This window comes from Rhinoderma darwinii, chromosome 2 (genome assembly GCF_050947455.1).
Source record: "Rhinoderma darwinii isolate aRhiDar2 chromosome 2, aRhiDar2.hap1, whole genome shotgun sequence".
In the NCBI taxonomy this organism is placed as follows: Eukaryota; Metazoa; Chordata; class Amphibia; order Anura; family Rhinodermatidae; genus Rhinoderma; species Rhinoderma darwinii.
This window is the reverse complement of record NC_134688.1, coordinates 202,756,594-202,780,883: the sequence shown is the minus strand read 5'-3', so window position 1 is coordinate 202,780,883 and position 24,290 is coordinate 202,756,594. Positions and strand designations below refer to the sequence as shown.

The 24,290-nt window shown below is 37.9% G+C and overlaps 1 protein-coding gene across 1 annotated transcript in view; it reads left to right on the top strand.

The window, feature by feature from the left end:
- The window catches only part of DMD (dystrophin), a 2,416,993-nt gene that overhangs the window by 240,080 nt on the left and 2,152,623 nt on the right, over nt 1–24,290 (top strand). The window lies entirely within an intron of this gene.

Genomic DNA, 24,290 nt, shown 5'->3' with positions numbered 1-24,290 from the left:
CATTTTATGCAAAATTAAAGAAAATCAAACAGCTTTTTCAGTGATTTACTCTTTTACAATTGGGGCCATAACAATATCTCAAATGTTATGCAATATGATACATAGTAGTAGTGTAATTATGAGATGATGTTTAGTTTGTGCTACTACATGTTTCTAGGCAATATTTTGTATTAGCGTATTCAATTCATAGTAATTCTTGATCATCTCATAATATATTCACACTTGTGTGTAGGGAAAATACATTTGTGAATTGTCTAAACCAATATACAGTAGTTAGAAAAAGACTGCAACTTGTACTTCAAAAAACAGTCATTCTTTTATAGCAACTACATTGTTGTACTATTGTACATTTTTGCTTAGTGTATATGAAATTGATGATATTGAATTTCCCTTAAACACTTTCAATATTGAATTTGATCTATTTAAAAAAACAAAAGTAAATTGATATAATTGATATTTTGTGCAAAATATTTCTTTAAAAAAACAGCTGCAAACTGAGCGCTCTATTGGCTATATTAGGACAGTCTGTAATCCATAAATAGGTTTCTGACCACTGACTGTCTTCCTAAACTTGAAGATTAGCATCATAAAAGGTCACAGATGTCATGCTGTTCTAATATCAAAACTGAGAAATACTGAACATGAGTTTGCTAGGTGACAGACTTTTACAGTAGGAGAGAGGGCTCTGTCCACAAAGGTTTACAATCTATGATTTATTGTACTGTTTTACGTTATCTGGGGTCATACATCCATAAATAAGTAACAAAAATTTAGCTGGACCTCTATCACCTTCCTCAGGATAAGTCACAACAAAATCTAACTACAGTATTTAATGATTAACTTAAAAGCCCAGGATCTGCCCCCCCCCCCCCCCCCTCCCAGGACTACAGGGGATTATGTACAAATATAAATGTACTAGTATAGAAATTACATTACATGTGTTTGCTAGCGAAAGGAATGATAAGTATTTATAATTGTGCTCTTTGAGAACGACGTTGTTCATTACAGGCTTGTCTTACTTCTGGTTTTTGCCTTGTTGATGCCTTGTCTTGGGAATTGGTTTCTCGTTGTTCCTGGCATTCTTCTGCACTCATAGCTGCGCTTATTATTCTCTGAGCCAAATATATATGATGATTATCAGCATTGTCCCTTTTATAAGTGAGCGTGATCACACGTAGCAGCTAAGAGACAATCCTGATAATCAATATATATTATTGGCTAAATATGCCTGCAATTCTCTTATGTAAAAGAATTGTGTCTTGGTATTTTTTTGAGATAAGGGAATTGCATGCACACTAATTCCTTAATTACTCCTAAAAATAAGAAAATCGTGAATCAAATCAAAAATCGTGCATAAGGTTGACAAAAATCTAGATTTTATTTTTTAGCAAAATCGCCCAAGCCCTACACACAGTGATAACTCTGAGTACAGATAATGTAGTAGATGTCACCTGCAGTCCTATGTAATACCACAGATAAAACGGTGATAACTCTTTGAGTACAGATAATGTAGTAGCTGTTACCTGCAGTCCTATGTAAAACTCCAGATAAAACAGTGCTAAATGTACAGATAATGTACTTATGTTACCTGCAGTCTTATGTAACACCACAGATAATACACAGTGATAACACTCTGAGTACAGATAATGTAGTAGCTGTTACCTCCAGTCCTATGTAACACCACAGATAACACAGTGATAACGCTCTGAGTACAGATAATGTAGTAGTTGTTACCTGCAGTCCTATGTAACACCACAGATAACACAGTGATAACTCTCTGAGTACAGATAATGTAGATGTTACCTGCAGTCTTATGTAACACCACATATAACACACAGTGATAACTCTGAGTACAGATTTGTAGTAGATGCATACTCAGAAATATATATACATACAGATACAGGGGCATAGCTAAAGGCTCATGGGCCCTGGTGCAAGAATTCAGCTTATGTCCCCCCTACCACTTCCTGACATCACCTGACTCCTGTACACGTCTATGCCCAGCCGCCTTTCCCGACAGACCCCATGAATTCCTCCACAGTATAATGTTCCCCATAACTGACCCCATAGTATAATGCCCCGTAGCTGCCCCTACACAGAATAATGCCCCCATAGCTGCACACACACAGTATAATGCCCCAATAGATGCCCCTACACAGTATAATGCACTCCCATAGCTGTTCCCACAGTATAATGCCTCCCGTAGCTGCCCCCACAGTATATTGCCACCCATAGCTGCCCCATACAGTATAATGCCCCCCATAGCTGCCACATACAGTATAATGCTCCCCCATAGCTGCACCATACACTATAATGTCCCATACAGTATAATGCCCCAATAGCTGCCCCATACGGTATAATGCCCCCATAGTTGTCCCATACAGTATAATGCCCCCCATAGCTGCCACATACAGTATAATGCCATCATACTGTATAACACCCCCTATAACTGCCCCATACAGTATAATGCCCCCCATAGCTGTCGTCTCATGCAGTATAATGCCCCATATACAGTAAAATGCCCCCTTAGCTGTCCTATACAGTATAAAGCCCCCCATATAGTATAATGCCCCCTCAGCAGCTACTATATGACCCCTCCCACCCATGCCCAGTATAATGCTCCCATATGTACGTACCTAATAGAAAAATAATAACATATTTACTTACCTATCCTCGTTCCCACGACGGATGGAGAATCCATCTCCTCCAGTATGTGCTGTGAGTGACTCGGCGCAGACAGGCGCGATGACGTCACTACATTGCGGCTGCCTGCACCAAGTCGCTTGCCGCACAGTGAATGCTGGAGCGAGGCTCTACCATTGCACTGAACTGTATTTGCTTCCTGAGGAAGCAAATACAGTTGGAAGTGCGGTCAGCGCTATGTGGCAACGGGGGGCCTCCCAGGATTGGGGGCCCGGTCGCAACTGGGACCGTTGCGACCCCTGTAGATACGCCACTGTACAGATACATATATAGGCACTTAGACACACAAATACACACACACAAAGACACCCATACACACATACTGGAACTTATACACACACAAACACAGAGACACATAGACAAATAGAGGCACAAACAACAGACAGACTGAGCAATCACACTCATAGACTTCTTGCAGGTCGGGCTGTGGGCGGAGCTAACCATGCCTCGGACACCACGTCCTTGCAAAATATATATATGATATTGTGTAATGTATAGCCATTTAGTTGTATTGAAGTAGGCTCATGCTTGCAGCTACTTGCTGGGGCTATAGTTGCAATACAAGCTCCCTATTCCCCCACTTTATTTTGTTACCACTATAAGTGTCAAAACAAACGTTAGGAATAATTTTGTAGCTGTATCATTTTTGTCTTTAACCTCTAGCCTGTTTTTTCTAAGCTAGTTTACTATGGAATGAAAGTAAGGTGTGACCACATAATGTATTTTTCCTGTGAATCTCCACAAACCTTGATTTGGCCCTGTGGCCAGTATGACTGGGCCCTCAAATCATTACTGTGAGAACTTATCTTTCCTTTCTCTACTTAGAAGCTGAAGTCCTGCTATGAATATCTTGCTGTTCTGATTGGTTCATGTTTCAAATACTTAGCAGACAACTGCTGAATACAATAGGCTACTTAGACCCTGGTCCCAGTTAGTGAGTAATAAAGTGTCATCCAAAAACATAATTATTTTCAAGAATTTACTGTAGGATTCCACACTATATAGTTAGCCGGCACTTGTTACCTGTTTAGATTTGCAAATTATAGCTGAGAAGTAGATTCAACATGTCAGATCAAAATATAGAGAGCAACTGCAAATTGATTGCATCCATTTCTACTTAGTGATGGCTGTGAAAGCCCTGATACTGGAAACAATTTCCTCTTTGCAATAGATGATTCTAGCTGAGACTCTTCCTTTGTGCTGCATATCAAATTCTGTTTTTACTCTGATATTATTAAAAAAAAACTCTACTGTTAACTGTTGAGTATTCTAAGAATTCACATATTAACAGTATTTTCCTGTATATTTCCTGATGTGTATATATATATATATATATATATATATATATATATATATATATATATATATATATATAATTATTTTTTATTTATTTATTTATTTATTTATTTTTTTTTATTTATTTTTTTTTTGGTATTAGCTTTCATGGTACAATGTGTTTACTTTATCTGTGTTTGCATCATATAATATAGTCTGTGTTCTAAATCGAGTTTACATTTTACTGTACCTAAAATATGTTGATTTCTCAGGTATTATCTAGGCTAGAAATGCATCTTACAGCAAGAATTGTACTAGTATTGATGAAACATTTGTATTATAACTTGTACAACACTTTACTACCCGCATTACTCTTAATCTGTGTACTACATTTATATTAAAGTGTTATTCTGCTTACTTATAAAATGTATAACAAACAATCTTGTACTATTGCACCCTCACACCTACAAGTAGATATATACTTGGATGCTGACTGCATCTATGTGTAAATATATTTAGGTGAGAGTTCTGTGTAAAATGAATTTACCACAGAGCAGACCCTTAGGCTTATCCAGCACGCTGCGTATCCACTGAGTGTGCCACATGTAATTCTGGGCAAAAAAACTCACGAAACTGTGGTGGAGTTTGTTGCACGGAATATCCACAATGGAAAACGGCGGCATTTAGATGTTTCATCCCATGTGACTGCCGCTACAGCCTGTGACTAGCTGCAGCAATCACATGGGATGAAACGTCATCCAAGGAGCCCGCCCTGGAAGAAGAAACACAGACTTCTGGGTAAGTATAAAACATTTTTTTTTTCTGAGCTGCTATTTTTACCTCCCCATTACCCAACAAATAAGCAGCGTTTACGCAAATACAATTGACATGCTGGATTGACATGCTGCGGAATAAAACTCTGCACCGCATGACAATTTCTGAGCAGTTCTTCCGCTCACTAGTTACGCAGCGTGTGGATAAGATTTGTTCTATCTCATACACTTTGCTACTACTGTTTTATGCTGTAGATTTTCCACAACTGATTCCATTGCGGAAAATCCGCAGTATTTATGCTATGTGTGAACTGAGCCTTAGGGCAATTATAAGAAGTCTTTGTAAAGATAAACCAAAGGCTACTAACCAGACTCCTAAAGTGCCATTTGGAGAAAAATTTAAGTGTAAGTTGTATGCAAATAAAGTTACCAATTAGACATGCAAAGTGAGCTCTTGTGTTAGTAATTTTTTTTTCTGTCTATTAACCCCTTCCCGCCGCAGCCCTTTTTCAGATTTTCATTTTCGTTTTTTCCTCCCCACCTTCCAAAAGCCATAACGTCTTTATTTTTCCGTCGATATAGTACTATGAGGGCTTGATTTTCGTGGGATAAGCTGGAGTTTTTAATAATACCATTTTGGTGTACATGCGATGGTTTGATAATTTTTTTATTTCATTTTTTGTGGGAGATTAGGTGACCAAATATAGAGATTCTGGTGTTTAAAAGTCCTATTTAACTAATTTTTTATTAGTCCCTAGGGGACTTCAACCAGAGATCGTTAGATCGATTGCACAATATACTGCAATACTAATGTATTGCAGTATATTGTGATTCTGACAGGCATTTATTAAGCCCTATAATTAATAGGTGTACAAAGATGGCCCCCAGGCAGCCATAGCAACCTTCACTCCCCCCCACGATTGCGTTGCGGGGGGCACGATGAGCTGTTAGAGGGGGTCGCTCCCTCTTTCTAACGATTTAAATGCTGCAGTCGTTATTGACCGCAGCATTTAACGAGTTAAACTAGCGGGATTGCGCTCTAGCGCGATGCCGCTCGTTACTCTGAAGTGTCGGCTGTAACAAACAGCCGACACCCGCATCGTATGGAGCAGGTTCACTCCGTGAGCCCGCTCCATACTTCCCCTACCCGACTTTGGTGTATGGATACATCAAATGACAGGAAGGGGTTAATATAGTATTATTCTCACCAAGACTGACAATGTTTTATGACTTTCTTGTTTTAAATGGCCATGTAATTTGCATATAGTGCCTTATAATTTAGTTTCAATTACCTAATGGTTTTTTTTTGTGGGGCTATTAAGTTGGTAAAATGCAGCTATCTGCTCATCTATAGACATCATAATTTGGAGTGTTTTCTCATGGTAAGAGAGGCTTTTTTTTTAAAGCGGATCCGTCTGGTCTCTTATACTACCCTATCTGAGGGCAGCATAGGATAAAGGGGAGATGTTAAAGTCAGGGATATATAGTTTTCTATAAGATTTGATCTAGTATTCTCAAGTCTTTTTTTCCATACCCAGTGATTGACGGCTTTCCCTGTGTACAAACTCATGCAATAAAAGCTGTCAATCACTCTGCATAGGCGGAGGAAGCAAGACTCAAAAAATGTCTCCATGAGTTTTAACAGCTTTTTACGTGAAAATACTAAATCAAATAATAGAAAAAATGTATCTCCTTTATCTTATGCTGGATTCAGAGTATCATAGGAAACCTGAAAGAGCCACTCTATGTAATGGTGTACAAAGAGGTTTCATCCTTGTCAATATCTCCATATCTTAGGAAAAGCAAGATAGTCCAGTTAAAAATAGTTTTTGTTATAATTGTTATAAGATTATTTAGAAATTTGTTGTAAATAAATCCATTTTACCATATCATCTTCATTATATTAATAACAAAATGGCACATAAAAAAATTAAATATATACAACATTAAAACAAAAATTTACGCTAAAGTACGCTAAAGCATTCCATGTAAATACTGATGTAAATATAGTCACTATAAAGTCAAGTTATTTTGAAGGTGAAAGCTCATACGCACAGAGACATACCTTGGATTTTGGACAGAGATCAATGAGAACTATTTTCTCAGCTGTTCAAACTGCAATGACAGAGCTCTGGCTGACCATACGGTACCAGTCTACAAAGCATATGCTGAAGACATCTGAATCTATTCTGTGAAGTTCTCAGCACGTAGATTCCAAATGTTGCCTTGGAAATTATTGGATGAAAACAAACCACTTTTCATAGATTACCCAAAATAAGATTCTGGATAGCTTTCATGACCATTCGGGATTCTATTTGATAGTTGACATTATTATTGGCAGTGGAAATCTGACAGCAGTTATATGGGGTCAAGCATATGAATGTGACTTACAATATGTTAAAGTTTAGTGTAGGGGTTTATACTTATATTTTCTCGCATACTTATAGCAGAGACTTTCACATATTAAGGCGCTCCTATATGTGGTCTATTTGGAACATTGCTTTATGAAGGAAGTAAAAATGTTAGTCTTTTGCATTAAGCTAAGAATACAACATTGTTTCCGTTCTGCTTAATCTTATAATAATTCAGATTAGATAATCCTATTTTTAAGAGTACTTGCAATTTTTTAAATTTCAGTTTAAGATTCCCTTGTCCTGACAAAGATGTGCAATCACATGCCTTTTATTCCTGCCTTCATTTGGATTTAGAAACTTTTATTGTCATTTTTCTCTATTAAAATTTTCATTAATTTCACAAACATTTAATATTCCAGTAGTTCTCGTTTCATTATCGTAACAGAAAAGTTAAGAATGATTATCTTGACAACTTTTTAAACAATTAATTATCAAATGCTTTGCTTGCAAATTAATCGTAATGTTATATAATAATATAAGTGCTGTATTTAACGTGGGAACAGCTCTATTTACTATTCTTAAGCATACCCCAAAATGATCACTAGTATCAATCTAGTGCTTATGTCGCCATTGCCTCCATAACCTTATTCTTTTATGTTAGGATGTACAGATGTAGCCATCTTTATCTTGAATTTGAACACATTTAATACACAGTGGCAAGAAACTTTATCTTGACTTTTTCAATGACTTTTCAATGGCTTTTGATGTGTGAATTCATGCTTCAGTAAGTTATCAGACTCAAGATAAACTTGGCTACATCTGTACTGTATGTTAAGTAAGGTGTGCAGCAAAAAAAATCATGTCTTTAATTACTCGCTGTTTTTAATTGTACCATTCTAGGTATTATTTCATCTGCAGTAAATGACCCCTCTTTCTTACTATGTAATTTATACCCATGTAAATTATACATTTTCCATAGTTTACTGTGAATAACAAATGTAATCCTGCAAACTTTATTGTATAATACACTATTACTATTCAGTGGTCCCCCAAGTTACAATGCTCTTAGCTTACAATATTTTCAACTTAAAATGGTCTTTGAAACCATGATAACAAGGGAAACCACAGAAAATGGCATGTAGGGCTGATGCTTTGCTTGGGGACTCCAGTACTGCTGCCGATGTCACTGTCCATATATGGGCAGTGACATTGACATGGGCTGAAGTGCTGGAGTCCCCAGGCAGACCATCAGCTGATTCTCTGCTTGGGAACTCCAGCGATCGGAAACCCCTGAATTGTCCCGAGCAAAGCGCTGGCTGATACTCTGCTTGGGACTCAAGCAATAGGCAATGTGACAGCCCCTTGCGGTCATGTTCATGAATAGCACATGAAGCAAGCCCTCAATCACGTGGGGCCGTGTCGAAGCGTCATCATTATTAGAAAAGCTTCAGGACTTCCGGGAACTATTCACGAGGTTTGAACGGCACCATTTAGTACAGATTTTTAAATTAAAGTACATTAGTAAGTTACTTAGTTTCACATAAATATATTATTGCAATGCAATTTTTGTTCCCCGGATAACCCCTTCAACCCCTTAGTGTCTAAGCCTGTTTTGACCTTGTGGACACAGTCGATTTTTGCAAATCTGACATGTGTCACTTTATGTGGTAATAACTCCAGAATGCTTTTGCCTAGCCAAGCAATTCTGAGATTGTTTTCTCGTGACATGTTGTACTTTATGATACTGAAAAAATTTTGTCGTTAAATTCAATATTTATTTGTCAAAAACACCAAAATTTTTAGAAAATTTGCAAAAATCTGCATTTTTCTAAATTGTAATGTATCTGCTTGTAAAACAGATAGTAATACCACACAAAATATTTAGTAGTTAACGTTTCCCATATGTCTACTTTATGTTTGCATCGTTTTTTGAATGTGCTTTTATTTTTCTAGGACGTTACAAGGCTTAGAACTTTAGCTGCAATTTCTCGCATTTTCAAGAAAATTTCAAAAGGCTATTTTTTCAGAGACCAGTTCAGTTCTGAAGTGGCTTTGAGGGCCCTATATATTAGAAAGTCCCCAGAAGTCATCTCATTTTGAAAACTGCACCCATCAAAGTATTCAAAAAAGCATTCAGAATGTGTTTAACCCTTTAGGCATTTCACAGGAATTAAAGCAATGTAGAGGTGAAATGTACAAATTTCATTTTTTTTCTTCGAAAATTCATTTGTAATACATTTTTCCTGTACTACTGAAGGTATTACCAAAGAAATGCAACTCAATATTTACTGCCCAGATTCTGCAGTTTTTAGAAATATCCCACATGTGGTCCTAGTGCGGTAATGGACTGAAACACAGGCCTCAGAAGCAAAGAAGCACCTAGTGGATTTTGGGGCCTTCTTTTTTTAGAATATATTTTAGGCACCATGTCAGGTTTGAATAGGTCTTGTGGTACCAAAACAGTAAAGACCCCCCAAAAGTGTCCCCATTTTGGAAACTACACCCCTCAGGGAATTTATCTATGGGTATAGTTAGCATTTTGAACCCACAGTTTTTTTGCTAAATTTATTTGAATTAGTATATGAAGATGAAAATGTACTTTTTTTGTGAAAAAAACGTAGAAATTTTAAATTTTTACAAGGAATAAAGTAGAAAAAACACCCCAACATATGTAAAGCAATGGAATAGAATGGAAGGAGCACTATTTGGCTTTTGGAGCTCAAATTTAGCTGGGACCGAAACAGTGGAAGCCCCCAAAAAGTAACCTCATTTGGGAAACTACACCACTTAAGGAATCTATCTAGGGGTATAGTGAACATTTAGGCCCCACACCTCTTTTGCAGAATTTGTTAGAATTAGGCTGTGAAAATTAATATCAACATTATTTCAACAAAAATGTTGCATTTTTTCAATTTCACAAAGGATAAAGGAGAAAATGCCGCCAAACATTTGTAAAGCAATTTCTCCCGAGTACAGCAATACCCCACGTGGACATAAATGTTTTTTCATTAGAAAGTAATTAACCCTTTCCGAACTGATCCATGTTTTGCTTTTTTCTTTTTCGTTTTTCCTCCCGGCTTTCCAAGAGCCACAACTTTTTTATTTTTCCGTCAATAGAGTGGTGTGAGGGCATATTTTTTGCGGGACGAGCTGTAGTTTTATTGGTACAATTTTTTGGTACATAATACTTTTTGAGCACTTTTTATTACATTTTTTGGTAGAGCCAAGGTGACCAAAAAACTGAGATTTTGCAGTTTAAAATTCTTTATTTTTCACGGCGTTCACCGTGTGAGTTAAATAATGGTATATTGTAATAGCTTGGACTTTTACGGACGCAGCAATACCAATTTTGTGTATTTTTTACATTACTTTAGAGAAAAAATGTGAAAAGGGTTTCTTTTTAGACTTTAAATATTTATTACATTTTTTCCACTAATAATAACTATTTACTTTTGTTTTTACATATTTTATTAGTCCCCCTAGAAGACTTGAACCAGCAATCGTTAGATCACTGGTAGAACACACTGCAATACTAATATATTGCAGTATATTGTCATTTTTACAGGCACCTGTAACAGCGTGATCGCTTTTTCTGTCCGTTAGTCCCGAGTATCAGCTGTAATACACAGCTGACACCCGCAGCGTATGGTGTGGGCTCAGCGCGTGAGACGCTCCATATATCACCCCCCACACACCACGACATGCTATTAAGTCATGGTGCGCGAAGGGTTTAATGCGCAGCGGATGGTGCAGAGTGAAAATTAAAATTTTCCACTGATGTGCCATTTTAGTGCACTATATGTTGGGCCCAGTTTGTGCCACAAATACCACATAAAATATTAACCAGGTTCTCCCAGGTATGGTGATGCCATATCAGGACGTAAACGGGTGATTGGACACGCTGTAGGGCTCAGAAGGGAAGGACGCCATTTGGCTTTTGGACTGCATATTTTGCTTGGTAGTAGCTCTGGCGTTTTTCTGGTATTTCAGTTTAGAATGTGGGGGCACATGTAGACTGGGCAGAGTACATCAGGGGCATAATAAGAGGGTATAATAATGGGGTAAATAAATAATAATCCACAGATATGTGGCCAGTGTCGCACTTATAAATTGCACCCGATCTTATCCGCTTTTGGAACACTGCACATTTTGCATCACCATATTCTGGGAGCCAGAACTTTTTTTATTTTTTCACCACCGGAGCAGCGTGAGGGCTTATTTGTTGCGGGACAATCTGTAATTTTCATTGGTACCATTTTGGGGTACATGCGATTTTGTTGATCACTTTTTATGCCATTTTTCGGCAAGCCAGGTGACCAAAAACCATCAATTCTGACAATGATTTTTATTTATTTTTGACGCTGTTTACCCTGGGCTATAAATGACCATTACACTTTATTCTGCGGGTCGGTACGATTACGGCGATACCATATGTATATAGGTTTTTTATGTTTTGCAGCATTTGCGCAATAAAATAACTTATTTAGAAAATAAATTATTTTTTGTGTCACCATATTCGGAGAGCCATAACTTTTTTATTTTTCAGTCAAAAAAGCTATGTAAGGGCTTGTTTTTTGTGGGACGGTTTGTAGTTTGTATCGGTACTATTTTGGCATACATTCAACTTTTTTATCACTTTTTATTGCATATTTTGGGAGGGGTGGTGACCAAAAAATAGTGATTCTGACATTGTTTTTCGTTTATTTGTTTTGCCGTGTTCACCGTGCGGGAAAAATAATATTATAGTTTTATAGTCGGGGTCGTTACGAACGCGGTGATACCAAATATGTGTACTTTTTTTTAAATGTTCATTTTTTTCCTATAATAAAAGACTTATTATAGGAAAAAAAAAGCAGTTCATGTTTATGTCACTTCTAACTTTTATTTTTACACTTTTTTGAAAACATTTTTATTATTTTTTTTACTTTTTTCACTTGTCCCACTAGGGGACACTTAGACTTGCAGCTCTGATCGCTGCTGGAATGCATTACACTACACACGTAGTGTAATGCATTCCAACTGTCATTGTGACGTAACAGTCACACTGACAGGAAGCCTACGACGACCACCCTCCGGCTGGTCCTCATAGGCTTCTGTACATGGCAACCCGGAAGCCATTGTCTGGCGTCCGGTTGCCATGGATACGATCGCCAGCCCCCGTGATTTCACGTGGAGGCTGCCGATCGGCGCTAAACACCTTAATTGTGGCGTTCAAAATCGAACGCCGCAATTAAGGGGTTAACTGCCTAAATAAGCGGCGATGGGCCGTTGATCGGCAACGGGGAATGCAGGGCAGGCACCCTGCACAGTTAACCACTGCTGCGCGGTGGTTAACTGTCAAAGCACAGACGTAACTGCACGTCAAGGTGCGCGAAGTTACTGCTCACCTCGACGTACAGTTACGTCAAGGTGCGCTAAGGGGTTAAGAGTGGTACTCAAGGATATGTTCGAATGACAACAAAATGTAATTAAATGTCCAGTTATGGCTTTGCTTATGGACTGCATGTACTATACCAGTACAGGCAAGGCATCTGTCAGGCCGCATAGAGGGAACCACTTGGGGGAGGCACCCCTCATTAACACCACCTGAAATGTATGGGCAAAATAGCTAAAGTCCACTCTTAGCACAAGCGGCAAAAAGATGGGTTACGAGGCAGTTCATCATGGCACTAAACAGTTCATCATGGTGGATCACCATGGAAAGAACGGAGTACGATCATGTGACTTCTGCAGAGCAAAGAAATCTTATTTAACTTGCAATGCTACAGATATTTCAATCTGCAGTGCATGTCATTGGCTGGAAGATCAGGCCAATCAGCATAGGCATTTTACTGGTAGAACACCTGTACACGACCGTTGCTTTCTTGTGTCCTATCCGTTTTATGCGGATAGCATACTGAACCATTCATTTCTATGGGGCCATGTACACGTCCAACTTTTTTGCAGATCTGTTTGTCTGTTCCGCAAATTGTAGAACAGGTTCTATTCCTGTCCGTATTCGCGTTGGTCTCACCCATTTTAGTGTATGAGCTCGCAAAGAAAACAGATAGTACATGGAAGCCATTAGGATCTGTGTTTTGCGGTCCGCCAAACTGCAATGGTCAGGTGCATGAGCCCTAAATCATCAAATGACATTGGGTGCAAGTAGAGCCAATCAGTAGGCAATGTATTCCTGAAGTGGATGTATTTAATAGCTCTGTAATAGTATCTCTCTGTAGTACATCTACAGTGTTATATGTATTGTATAGTTCTCTACCTGGTCTAAATGTACTGTCCTGCCCTCTACTTCTGCTTTAAAGAGGCTCTGTCACTAGATTATCAAATCCCTATCTCCTATTGTATGTGAACGATCATTTTTGGCAAAGTTATGAGCAATTTTATATTTATGCAAATGAGCCTTTCTAATGGACAACTGGGCGTGTTTTCTCTTATTTCCAACTGGGCGTGTATTGTGTTTGTAAAATCTGGGCGTGTTTACTTGTTTTACTGGCTGGGCGTTGTGAATAGAAGTGTATGTCAGCATCATACACATCTATTCACAACGCCCAGCTAGTAAAACAAGTAAACACGCCCAGATGTTACAAACACAATACACGCCCAGTTGGAAATAAGAGAAAACACGCCCAGTTGTCCATTAGAAAGGCTCATTTGCATAAATATAAAATTGTCGTTTAAAAAAAACCAAAAAAAAACGTTACTGTTATCTACATTGCAGCGCCGATCACATGCAATAGGAGATAGGGATTTGATAATCTGGTGACAGAGCCTCTTTAAGTACTGAAATACTATTTAACTTTACTACATGTACTGTACTGCTCGCTACCTGTGCTACATGTATTGTACTGCTATCTACCTATACTGCTCTCTACCTGTACTCCATGTACTGTACTGCTATCTACCTGGGCTAAATATACAGTACTGCCCTCTACTTGTGCTGCAAATACTGTACTCCTTTCTACCTGGGTTAAATGTACTGTATTGACAGTAGATGGGGGGGGGTTCCATTTGACTTTTACTGTACACTGTGTACCCTGTACAGGGCCCTGAAACATAGAAAGAGATTCACTAGATTCCAGGAGGTTGTTCTCTATATTAAGAACATACTTTAACTCTATTAGTTATGTGATTTATTTTTCTTTAATCTTCATATTTTCTTATTTTGGGCTGACATTTAGTCTGGTAAATCAATTAATATTTTTTAATAAAGTTATTAAGGTTGTCCAAAAACAAATTAGCATTGCAACTTGAGGGAACATGGTATACCTTTCTATATAGGTCACACAAAAACAATAAAGTCGAATCCATTTTACCCCATTACTATTCATGTTTCGTTAAATGTCCTTAGGAGTAACTTCAATATTTCTCTTCTTTTTCCACCAAAGCTATTTCTTGAGACAAATATGATTTCATTGAGGACCTCTGAAGTATGTTATTAATTTAGGTCACTGCCTAAATTGTGTTTTCAGACAAATCACTAACCTCAAGCATATTTATACCGAACTAAATAATAATATGACACCATGTCTGGAAAAATTCAAAGGAATAATGTAAACTAATATCAAGTGAAGACATTTTTATTTTAAATAGTCTTTGTTAAAATTTATTATCATTTAGTAGAATAGTTATAGAAAGCATACAAAATGTGATATGCAGACATTTTCAAAATAAAACATGGACAGTGGCACAACTTTCATAATTTAGCCTTTGTACACCACCAAAATGGATTTGAAACATAGCAATGAATATGTGATTGACATGCAAACTTTCAGCTTTAATTCAAGGGGTTTAATAAAAATATTCCATTAAATGTTATGAATTGCAGCCATTTTTTACATAGTCCCTCCATTTTCACTGGCTTAATAGTAATTGGACAAGCTAACATAATTTGAAATATAAGGATTATTTTTAATACTTGGATGCAAATTATTTTCTGTCAGTGACTGTCTGAAGTCTGAAAACCATGGACACCATCAGATGCTTTGCTTTTAGTTGCTGCTTGTTTGTGGGTCTTTCTGCCTTCAGTTTTGTCTTCAATAAGTGAAAAGCATGCTCAATCGGTTTAAAATGTGGGATGCTTTGGATCATAAGCCATTCATACTGTTCTCTTCCCATCATTCCTATACAAGTTCATCTTGGTTTTGTGTATCCAAAGAATCTTGTTTCAGAACTTCCAGGTTTTTTTTTTGGTGTTTTCTAGCTAATCTAATCTAGTTAAATCGAATCTGGCCTTTCTGTTCTTGAGTGTTACAAGTGGTTTACATGTTGAGATAAACCAGCTGTATTTACATGTATGAAGGTTTCTCTTGATTGTAGACATTTACAATGATATGCCAGGTACCTCGAAAGTATTCTTGACTTGGTTAGACGTTGTAAAGGGATTTTTCTTAACCAAGGTAAGAATTATGTGATCATTCATTTTACTTGTCTTCTGTGGTCTTCCAGGCCTTTTGGTGTTTCTAAGTTTGCCCGTGCATTCCTTCTTTTTAGGAATGAACCAAATAATTGATTTGGGGCCACTCCTAAAGTTGCTACTATTCCAAGTGAATAGGAGAAGGCTGTACCTCTGTCAACGACTGCTACAAATGTACCAGCATTTTACAGTATGGAGCAGAGAAAGTAACAAAGGGGAAGCAGGACTTGCCACTTGCACAAGCGCCACTCCTCTTTAAACAGCTGATCGACAAGGCTGTCTGAGGATAGGCCATCAATTTTATTTCTCTGGATAACCCCTTGAAGTAAATAAGGCTAAGCTGCAATACCGCATTGGAACATAGCAGATATTTTTCTCTTCCAGACACAAACATTTAAGAGATATTTAAACCATTTCCCCTTTAAAAAAAATTGTTTACCTTATGGGAAAGAACAATATCAAAGAAAAAGTACCCTATTCTCTGAATATATAATTCATCCAGAGATAACCTATTGCATTGTAATTACTTAGCTTGCCCTATGATTCCCAAAATTATTTTCCAGCCCTGACTAATATATGCATAAATAAACTATTTAAATTTTCTCTTAATTTCTTTTATATTTATTGAGAACATTTGTTCTACAACATTGAGAACATTTATTCTACAACATTGAGAACATTTGTGATCTGAGCATAAAAAGTTAAGTAACAAATGAATGAACACGGGTTGTCCAGGATTAGAAAAAAAGTATCTGCTTTTGTCCATGAAGACCAGATTTTCCAAAATTTGGAGTGATAACATTTTATACATGGCAGTCAATTTTTATTTATCCGGTACCAACTTAGTCTCAGTGAGCACTACAAAATCAAGAAGGCTATGGCAATGGTTTGTTTCATGACCAATTAGATGAGTAAGATGAGAGTTGTATTAGAGGCTGAAGATGACTTCAGTCCTCTTATCTTATGTATCTTTAAAGAGGCTCTGTCACCACATTATAAGTGGCCTATATTGTACATGATGTGATCAGCGCTGTAATGTAGATTACAGCAGTGTTTGTTATTTAGAAAATGATAATTTTTGACGGAGTTATGACCTATATTAGCTTTGTGCTAATGAGTTTCTCAATGGACAACTGGGCGTGTTTTACTTTTTGACCAAGTGGACGTTGTGGAGAGAAGTGTATGACGCTGACCAATCAGTGACCAATCAGCGCCATACACGTCTCTCCATTCATTTACTCTGCACATAGCGATATAGCTATATCGTTATGTGCAGCCACATACACTAACATTACTGCAGTGTCCTGACTATGAATATACATTACCTCCAGCCAGGACGTGATGTGTATTCAGAATCCTGACCACTTCTCTGCATGTCTCTGTGATTTACAGCACAGCAGGCGTAGTCTTGCGAGATTACGCTGTAAACTGTCATATTCATAGTCAGGACACTGCAGTAATATTAGTGTTTGTGTATGTGGCTTCACATAACGATATAGCTATATCGCTATGTGCAGAGTAAATGAATGGAGAGAAGTGTATGACGCTGATTTGTCACTGATTGGCCAGCGTCATGCACTTCTCTCCACAACGCCCACTTGTCCATTGAGAAACTCATTAGCATAAAGCTAATATAGGTCATAACTCTGTCAAAAATGATCTTTTTTCTAAATAAAAAGCACTGCTGTAATCTACATTACAGCGCCAACCACATCATGTACAATATAGGGCACTTATAATGTCGTGACAGAGCCTCTTTAAATATGTCTTTCCTTAAATTTAACACAATTATAGTTTTTCTAGAGCATTGACACTAACCTAAAGACAATTTACTCTCTGTCAGGACCAGGGCACATGACCACGGTGCTAGTGTCATACCTGCATTACGATTATGTGTGAAATGTCAACAGAGCTGGACTTTGGGTGCCTGCAGCCCTCCTCTGTAGCCTAGAAATGATATAATATCTTACCACAGCCCCTATTTGCCTAAACACATCATTATGACCACACCCACAAATATTGGATAAACTGGATAGCTTACTACATCGTCAGACATTATAGCCTGCCACTTTTTGTGTTAGTTTGACATCCCTACAGTGTTGTACACAGAATGCAAACAGTTTGATCCCTGTAACCAGTGAAGATCAGAATCTTATCCTATTTCCTATGTCACACACTCACACACCCATTAGAGCCAATTTAATTTAAACTGCTGACAGGTTTCTTCTAAGCCTTGAGGTCCATTTACACCAGGTCATTTTGGCCGGTAGAATGAGCGCCGATCAACGAGACAGTTCGTTGCTTGGTGCTTGTTTGCTCCTTTCACAAGAAGATATTATGGGGACGAGAGTTTTTTACTCTGAATACTCGTCCCCATACATTTCTATCATGTCGCCAGCACGTCTCCCTGTTTACACTGGGAAATGTGCTGCCGACAACGATAATATTTTGGGCATTTAAAATGATACAATCAGATGATGAACGAGCGTTTTTACATTTATCGACTGGTCGTTGCCCTCTTTACACAGGGCAATTATCGGGAACGAACGTTCTGTGAACGTTCGTTTGTCCGATAATTGGCCGGAGTAAAAGAGCCCTAAGTATGGTAAAATCCCTAACTCTTAATTATCTCATATGTCCTCATTATAGAAAGGCAAGAAGAAATCAAATCACAGTCAATGAAACCGGTTTGTTGGTACTGTGGGAGTAACCTGTGCAATTGTGTGATAATCTTATTGAGGACATACTAGTATATGCATGTGACTGCATCTGAATGCAAAGAGGTAAGCAGGAAAACACAAACATATATTTAAAATGTGGATCAGGCTAATTTCCCCAAAACATGGAGCACTAATATTAGATCTGGTGCTGATAAACTAATGTCAAACTGAATTCTGTAAAAAAAAACAATCATTATTGTAAATGCTGGTTTACATATTTCTATTGTGATTGTATAATTTTTAGTCATAAACAAACAAGCAATTAGAAGAATGCAGATTATCGAAAAGCGGACACCTAAGTTGAATGAGTAAAATTATAATTTTATTAGATACAAGAAAAGTTGAATTTAGAAGCATCTAAAACACACACAGACCTAATCCATGTCATGTAATACAGAACATGCTACACCAAAAAAATATCCTCAATAGATGTGGTAATGCACGTGGGTCAATAAAGTATAAACAATTTACACAATATACAGTTAGGTACAGAATTATTTGGACAGTGACACAAATTTTATCATTTTAGCTGTTTACCAAAACATATTGAATATACACAAAATATGTGTGTTTGTGTGTTACTTTTTTTTATTTTTACACTTTTTCTTCTCTATGGGGGCTGCCATTTTTTTTCCCATTTCTGTATGTGTCGATTAACGACACATACAGACATGGAATACGGCAGCTCCAGTCCCATAGGGACTGCGAACGGGGACCGTTTCATCCACTATCGTGTACGCTGCTGTGTGGGAACGGCGCCATTTTCCTGTGGACCGGAAGTCGCGGCCGGACAGTAAGATTACTACTTCCGGTCGCGGCTTCCGGACTTGTGCACATGGAGCAGCGGCAGCAGACGGAGTGGATGGACCGGAGGGAGCGGCGGCGACTGGAGCAGGTAAGTAATTTCTATGTATGTTCGTGTTTCAGTGTGTGTTTACTACTGTATGTAAACCTACTACACTGTGTGTTAGCTCAAAAAATGGCGACACACAGTGTAGGAGGTTAGACCGTTCAAACCCCTCGTTTCTCCCGGCACTAGCCAGGATAAAGGAGGGGGGGATTCTGAGAGCTCACTAGAGCGAGGGATTTTTACCCAATTTTGCAGCATAAAGCAATGTGGTTGCTTTACCACATGCAATGCTGCAATTTTGGGAATGGCTCCATCTAGTAACCAGTGCTGGGAAATATTATAAATTGAATCCAATGTATAATATTTCCTGACTCGTGAAAAAAAAAAAATTAGAACAATGTTTAATCACCTACACACTAATTGTTTAACTAAAAAAAAAAAAACATGTTTTGCTGGCAACACATTCCCTTTAAAGTGCAGACTTAATTTGAGGGTATTCACATCCTAATTTGAGGAAGGGTTTAGGAATTAAAGCTCTTTACTATGTAGCTGCTTCTTTTTCAACAGACCAAAGGTAATTGGACAATTATCTCAAAAGCTATTTAATGATCTGCATGTTCTATTCCCTCGTTAATCCATCATCAATTAAGCAGGTAAAAGGTCTGGAGTTGATTCCAGGTGTTGCATTTGCATTTGGAAGCTGTTGATGTGAACCCACAACATGAGGTCAAAGGATCTCTCAATGCAAGTGAATCAGACCATTGTTAGGGTGAAAAAAAATGAAGAAATCCATCAGAGAGATAGTACAAATGTTAGGAGTGGCCAAATCAACAGTTTGGTACATTTTCTTAAAAAAAAGAGTGCACTGGTGATCTCGTGAACTCCAAAAGGCCTGAACGTCCACGGAAGACAACAGTGGTGGATGATTGCAGAATCCCTTCCATGGTGAAGAAAAATCCCTTCACAACATCTACCCAAGTGAAGAACATTCTCCTGGAAGTAGGTGTATCAGTATCTAAGTCTACCATAAAGAGAAGACTTCATGAGAGCAAATACAGAGGGTTCACCACAAGATGCAAACAATCAGCCTAAAAAATAAAAAGGCCAGATTAGACTTTGCCAAACAACATCTAAAGAAGCCGGCCCAGTTCTGGAATAGCATTCTTTGGACAAATGAAACTAAAATCAACCTGTACCAGAATGATGGGAGGAAGAAAGTTTGGAGAAGGCTTGGAATGGCTTATGATCCAAAGCACACCACATCCTCTGTAAAACATGGTGGAGGGAGTGTGATGGCATGGGCATGCATGGCTGCCAAAGGCACTGGGTCACTAGTGTTTATTGATGATGTGACTGAAGACAGAAGTAGCCGGATGAATTCTGAAGTATTCAGGGATATACTTTCTGTTCAGATTCACCCAAATGCAGCAAGGTTGATTGGACGTCGCTTCAAGGGACAGATGGACAATGACCCAAAACACACTGTGAAAGCAACCCTGGAGTTTTTTAAGGCAAAGAAGTGGAATATTCTGCAATGGCCAAGTCAATCACCAGATCTCAACCTGATCGAGCATGCATTTCACTTGCTTAAGACAAAACTTAAAGAGGCTCTGTCACCAGATTTTGCAACCCCTATCTGCTATTGCAGCAGATAGGCGCTGCAATGTAGATTACAGTAACGTTTTTATTTTTAAAAAACGAGCATTTTTGGCCAAGTTATGACCATTTTTGTAATTATGCAAATGAGGCTTGCAAAAGTCCAAGTGGGTGTGTTTAAAAGTAAAAGTCCAAGTGGGCGTGTATTAGGTGCGTACATCGGGGCGTTTTTAATACTTTTACTAGCTGGGCGCTGTGAAGAGAAGTAACATCCTCTTCTCTTCAGAACGCCCAGCTTGTGACAGTGCAGATCTGTGACGTCACTCACAGGTCCTGCATCGTGACGGCCACATCGGCAGCAGAGGCTACAGTTGATTCTGCAGCAGCATCAGCGTTTGCAGGTAAGATCGACTTACCTGCAAACGCTGATGCTGCTGCAGAATCAACTGTAGCCTCTGGTGCCGATGTGGCCGTCACGATGCAGGACCTGTGAGTGACGTCACAGATCTGCACAGTCACAAGCTGGGCGTTCTGAAGAGAAGAGGATGTTACTTCTCATCAGAGCGCCCAGCTAGTGAAAGTATTAAAAACGCCCCGATGTACGCACATAATACACACCCACTTGGACTTTTACTTTTAAACACACCCACTTGGACTTTTGCAAGCCTCATTTGCATAACTACAAAAATGGTCATAACTTGGCCAAAAATGCTCGTTTTTTTAAAATAAAAACGTTACTGTAATCTACATTGCAGCGCCTATCTGCTGCAATAGCAGATAGGGGTTGCAAAATCTGGTGACAGAGCCTCTTTAAGGCAGAAAGACCCACAAACAAGCAACAACTGAAGACAGCTGCAGTAAAGGCCTGGCAAAGCATCACAAATGAGGAAACCTAGAGTTTGGTGATGCCCATGGGTTTCAGACTTCAGGCAGTCATTGCCTGCAAAGTATTCTCTACAAAGTATTATAAAAGAAAAGTTTTTTATTTATTGTAATTTTAATTTGTCCAATTACTTTTGAGCCCCTGGAATGAGGAGGCTGTGTAGAAAAATGGTTGCAATAGTATAGCAAAACATTTTTTTCCCAGATATATCTGAATAATATCTATCACACCTGTACAATATAGAAGAATAAAACACAATAACAATGCAGCTTACAGAATCTATATCAAGAGAAGTCAAGAGCAATTCTTGGCATCAACAATTTCACAGATATTTTTGTTCTACCCCTTCAATTAAACCTGAAAGTCTACACTTCAATTGCATCTCAGCTGTTTCATTTCAAATCCAATGTGGAGACATGCAGAGCCCAAATCATGAAGATTGTGTCACTGTCCAAATAATTCTGGACCTAAGTGTATCAATTGTATTAACATAGCCTGAACTATGGCTCCAGTTAATGGATGCAGAAATATTGCAAAAACATTATTTTTCCCTATATGTCTGAATAATATCTATCACACCTGTACAATACAGAAGAATAAAACACAATAACAATAGAGCTCACAGATTCTATATCAAGAGAAGTCAAGAGCAAATCTTGGCATCAACAATGTGACATCATAAATACTTAGGGGAAATTCCCAGAATGTTTAGAGCAAGAAATTAATGTATGTGTATAGAAAGGATCAATACAAAGTATAGGTGAGAATATACATTACCCAAGAAGGCTATAGCATGGAGTCTTACCCATACATATCGCTGCCTCCTAGTGCAGCTTTGACAGGGGTGAAAAGGCTCATTCTGTGACACCCCTACACTTGTATTTTGCTTCAGTGTTGCCCATATATTACAAGTTTTCTAATTTCTAGTCATATAAATAATATATGGTGCAGCTTAAAGTAGTAAAATGTTAAATCTCACTAACATATGCCCTGATTCTAATTGAATTGAATGCACTGCAAAAAGCATTAGTAAAAATGCAATTAGCAAGATGCAAGAAAGCCACACTGTCTGTGATATAGCTGGAATGTCTCAAATATGTGAACAATTCATTTGACATTTTAGATAAACAGGGCTTTGTCCAACTGAGAACTCAACAAACGGTAAATTCCTCTGAGCATAGACATTGTACTTCATAGAAAAAAGGCTCTGTTCACAACTTGTTTGAGCCTTTCGGCAGAGGTTTATATTGTGAGTATTTCCTGACACATACCTTTAACAGAAGGCTGCAACATACAGCACAAAAATGTCAACAAAAGTAGGAAGGGTTTAGTGGGAGGGGTGTGGCGTCCCGCAGACTGACATATTTACTAGAATTTACAACAGTAATTGGCGTAATTATGGTGTAAATCTACTCCTGCTCAAGGCAGGCGTAGATTTTATTTTCTGTCGTACAGACAGAAGATTGGTGTAGATTTACACTATAATTATGCCAATTTCTGGTGTAAATTCTAGTAAATCTGTCAGTCTGCGTGACCCCTCCCACTAAACCCTTCCTACTTTTGTTGACATTTTTGTGCCGTATGTTGCAGCATTCTGTTAAAGGTATATGTCAGGAAATACTCACAATATATACCTCTGCCGAAATAAATGCCAAATTTAGTAAGAGGGGTGCACCTCTTTATAAATTTGGCACATTGTACTCCAGCGCACTTCAATTTAAGGCTTGCATATGAAGCACCAGTCTTAACAAATTTGCACTTTTGTGCATTCTTTAATTTTCTGTTACTGCCCAGTTTCTTCATTGTAGCAACAAGTGGCCGTTATCTCCATGGCAAATTTTTTTCCATGCCAATATTTGTGACAGACATATGAAAATTACCTCTCCCTACATAGATGTCAATTGAAAGGTGCAGACAACTAATCTCCCCCACAGTGGTACAAATTTCAAACAAGGCAGTTGGAAATGAGGCGTCATACATGAATCATGTTGTACATATATTTGTACAACATTTTCTATATTCCACCAACCCTGTTGTCCTATTAGCATTCTGCAAGGTGCCGTCATCATTGTAATATTATGTAATGCAATTGGGGTATAGTTGACTGCATAGTGGCTCATTAATTTACTGATCTCTTCTTATGGTTGGCTCAGGCTTGAGCTGCGGTCTAATGGTAGAAAGCAGGGGAATTCTGGATATGTGGACAATTAGAGCTCAATGTCTTTGGCTAAAAGCTGCATTTTTTTTCTGCTTTAATGTGATACTTTAACTTGTTAGTTAAAAGTTCACAGTAGTATTAGTAATAATAGAAATATTAATAATTATAATAATTCTTTCAGTAAGAATATGGCTTTGTTTATGTCAGTGCTTTGGCTCCCATCTATGACAGATGCCATAGTGCTGTGCTATATCCATTTCACGACTAGTCCGGATTGTGCCCCTTGAACTCCATTGACTTATAATGGCCATCGAGGTTCCAACTCTTTTTACATGTATGTTTTTTTTAATTAAAATACACATAAGACAAGTCAAAGAAAAAAAAGTTGTAATGTCACAGATTCTTTCTGGTTAAAAAAATATGCTTCCAACAACTAAACATTTCGCCAATATAGGTATAGTTTGAAAGATTACTACCAAGTGGTTCAATCTGGAAATCTTCATATGTTACAAACATTCAACTAGGTTATCAACTTTTGTTACATTATTAAACTGTACAAGCAAATTAA